The sequence below is a fragment of the Frankliniella occidentalis genome, unplaced genomic scaffold (genome assembly GCF_000697945.3).
Source record: "Frankliniella occidentalis isolate FOCC.00 unplaced genomic scaffold, Focc_3.1 Scaffold39, whole genome shotgun sequence".
In the NCBI taxonomy this organism is placed as follows: Eukaryota; Metazoa; Arthropoda; class Insecta; order Thysanoptera; family Thripidae; genus Frankliniella; species Frankliniella occidentalis.
The window spans coordinates 1,247,019-1,250,856 of record NW_026267169.1 but is presented as its reverse complement, the minus strand read 5'-3'; the positions used below and the strand labels follow the sequence as shown (position 1 = coordinate 1,250,856).

The 3,838-nt window shown below is 52.8% G+C and overlaps 1 protein-coding gene across 1 annotated transcript in view; it reads left to right on the top strand.

The window, feature by feature from the left end:
- LOC113215077 (sodium-dependent dopamine transporter-like) overlaps window positions 1-3,838 on the top strand; it is a 69,624-nt gene that overhangs the window by 63,334 nt on the left and 2,452 nt on the right. The gene's annotated exons all lie outside the window — the stretch shown is intronic.

Sequence of the window (3,838 nt, the reverse complement as noted above, 5' to 3'; positions counted from 1 at the left end):
GTCGACCCTTCTTTGGAATTTCTCATAACTGAGCGAAAATGTGGATGCCCCATTGACGGAGCCGTGAGCAGGCGGGGTCGGGGCGGGGGGCGGCTGGGCTCGGCTGTGCCGAGGGAACCGCCCGGGCCGAACAGGGCCGAGGCGATTCACAGGGGGATAGGATATTAACCTTCCCGATGGACCACGGTGCCCGCCATCCTTTTCCTTTCGTAAAGACCTCGATATCTTTTTATTTTGAAATAAAAAGAGAAGCCATCAGGGGAGATTGCGATCCATATATAGATATTCATATTATTTGTATTTCTAATGAGTTTATTTATTCGGAGTTTTGAGCATTATTTGGCCCACCGCCACCGCCAGCTGTCCGTAGCGCGGCGGGTGCGGCGCGGCCGTTCTGATCATCAACACTCACTAATCACATCACGCAGATCACTGGCTGCATCGGCAGTGGTGGCAGCAGCCGGAGGGAAAGCTGCTCCGGAACTGCAAACTGCAAGTAGAATCGTCTTCACTTTAGTAGCCAAACTCACTTGACAAAATGAATGAGTTCAAAATATCATACATTCAATAATGACTGATGACGGATGACTGTAAGAGATCATCCAGAAAGTACCTCCACCATTTGCCGTTCGGAATTCGCCAAACTTTGGCCTGTGCCTCTCATAGCGCCTGGCAGGTAGGCCACATCTCGCCTGCAGTGCACGTGTGTCCTGCGGCGTGGCCTACCTTGGGTCTCGCAGGCGCCTAGCCCCATAATGTGCCGAATGAATCAGAGGAAAACGCGGACGGACTTTCTGGGCGATGCCTCAATGCAGACAATATAATACTGGAGTTTTCGGCGCAGCCTCTCGGGAGATTGCAAACCCCGCTCGCGTCGTCCCGTTTCAACATGACGACACAAATTCGACAAGGGTTTCTCGGCGACCTCCTCCAAGTACAATATGGAATTTTGTCACCAACTGGTTAGTGATTGAATACAAAACTCTCTTACCAGTTGAGGTGTGCCTTGTCGGGGCGTCCCCCTAGCCCCTGGTGGAGCGGGCCCTTTCCCATTAGCGGCTGCACGCTGCCTGGCGCGGCGCGGCCCGACCTCTGGGAACACGTTTAGGGCCGCCTCCTGTTGTGGCGGAGGCAGGGCCTTTGATGTGACGGGCCCTGGAGGTGTTGCCGTGCGCGCGTGTGGTCCGCAGCATCCGTTCACCAACAGCACGCCAGCAAGGTGGCGAAGTGGGGTGGTTTCAGGGGTTCCAAAAAACTGATTTATCATTTTCAAAAATGTCCCGTGTTTTGCTCGAGCAGGTGTGGGTGGACGCGGCCGTGCAGATCTTTTACTCGGTGGGGGCAGGCTTCGGCGTGCACCTGTCCTACGCCTCCTACAACCACTTCGACAACAATTGTTACAAGTGAGTCCTGCTACTTATTGTTTTTATTTTTTTCATTCGCCGCACTCACATTTTTGGTTCCGTCTCTCGCAGCGACTGCCTCATCACCACCGCAGTCAACTGCTTCACGTCCTTCTTCTCGGGCTTCGTCATCTTCACCTACCTGGGCTTCATGTCGCATAAGCAGGGCATCCACATCAGCAACGTGGCCACGGAGGGCCCCGGGCTGGTGTTCCAGGTCTACCCCGAGGCGGTGGCCACGCTGCCGGGCTCGCACTTCTGGTCGCTGCTCTTCTTCTTCATGCTCATCATGCTCGGGCTGGACAGCGGGGTGCGTAACCACGACCCACGACAACGGGTGTACTACGGATGTAATCCGGGTGTACCGGGTGTAACTGTGAATGCGCAGCAGTGTTGCAGGATTGCATACCCGCCAGGGCTGCAAGGGCCATGGCGCCTTACGGGCGAATTGGGTTGGCAAACCCGCAACACTGCTGAGCATTCACAATTCGCTCGTCCCTAACTCAAAGCACGCACGGCGCAGCGCCTCTAGAAAAACCAAGTATCTTTGCGCGACGCTCGAGAAACCAAGTATCGTTGCGCGGCGCTCGAGAAACCAAGTATCGTTGCGCGACTCTAGTGAAACCACGTATCTCCATTTTTGGGTGATTTTTGAAACCTATACCATTCGATAGAGAAAATTTCCCTCTATTCAAATATATAGTTCCTAAAAATTCGTCAAAAAATGCGTTACGTGGTTTCACTAGAGTCTCGCAACGATACTTGGTTTCTCGAGCGCCACGCAACGGTACTTGGTTTCTCGAGCGTCGCGCAAAGATACTTGGTTTCTCTAGAGGCGCTGCGCCGTGCGTGCTTTGAGTTAGGGACGAGCGAATTACACCCGGTACTCTAGGTTTACTCCGGATGTACTCCGGGTGTACTCTGGGTGTACTCCGCGGGTTTACTCCGGGTGTACTCCGGGTGTACTCTGGGTGTACCTCACCACCACCATGTTCTCTCTGTTCTAGATGGGCGGCATGGAGTGCGTCATCACGGGGCTGATGGACGAGTTCCACGGCTTCTTCCACGGCCGGAAGTACGCGCGCGAGGTGTTCACCCTGTGCGCCGTGTGCACCAGCTTCTGCGTTGCCATGATCAACGTCACGCCGGTGCGCCACATCTTGTACTCTTAACTATTTTTGGAAGTTTCAAGTCCGAAATTTTTCAGGGAAAAATTTGAACAATTTTCTAGGCACTGTAAAAAAAAATATCGAAAGACCTTGAAATATTTCCGAACATTTCCGAGAATACTTTTCTGGAAAATTAAAATCCTTTCTCGTGACCTTTCTTATTGTGAATGTGTGGATCTGTGTGTGTCAGGGCGGCATCTACATGTTCCACCTGTTCGACACGTACTCGGCGGGGATCTCTCTGCTCTGCTCGGCGCTCTTCGAGGCCATCGCCGTGTCCTGGTTTTACGGTGAGTTTCATCACGGTTAAAATTGATAAGTCTCCATACCCCCTCTAAAAACACCCCGAAATGACCAGAAAAAAATCCACATTGAATTACCTTCACACAAACGATTTTCTAGTGCAGTGCTCGCTCACTATGCCTCTCTCCTGCTCAGGGCTGGAGCGCTTCTCGCAGGATGTCCACGCCATGCTGGGCTTCACGCCCGGGCTCTACTGGCGCATCTGCTGGAAGTTCATCAGCCCCCTGTTCATTATCGTAAGTTAGCTCTCTCCTCGCACTTTGCGCCATCGGCTCCAAAAACGATCGAGTTTCGTGCTAGAACGTGCTCACGGGCCTCCCGTTGTGTGTGTGCTGCAGGGCGTGGTCATGTTCGGGCTGCTGTACCACCAGCCGCTGCAGTACAACGAGTACCACTATCCGGCCTGGGCCGAGGTTGTTGGCTGGGGGCTGGCCATGTCCTCCATCATCATGATCCCTCTTGTCGCCATCGTGCAGATGTGCAAGACCCCCGGAACGTTTAAGGAGGTGAGCAAGCTCAGTGCACTGATTAGCGAGACAGATATCCATTCTTAGACTTTAACTAGTGCCCGAACTATTCTCGTTTCCACGCGACTTGTCAAAATGCACTCCCGACGACCTCTGGCGGTCTGCGTCTTTTTCCAGAGGCTCGCCATCAACATCTCCCCCGTCGAGGAGCACGACCACATCCGGCGGACGAAAGAGGTGACCAGGTTCCGAGCGCGCCACTGGTTGTACGTCTGAACAGACCAGCCCGCCAACCAGAGATTAGTTGCGTTTCTGCTTCCCATCTGCTTCGTTTATTTTTTGTTTTCATTTTGTTGTCATGATGTATCATTAGGAATTCATATCAAAACAATGGAGATAGGGCGGGCCATTGCGAGGTGTAAAGGGTACATGATGAACCGTGCCGATAATGACGTGTGATGATGTTTATATATATATTCGGATCTCATCTTAAGTA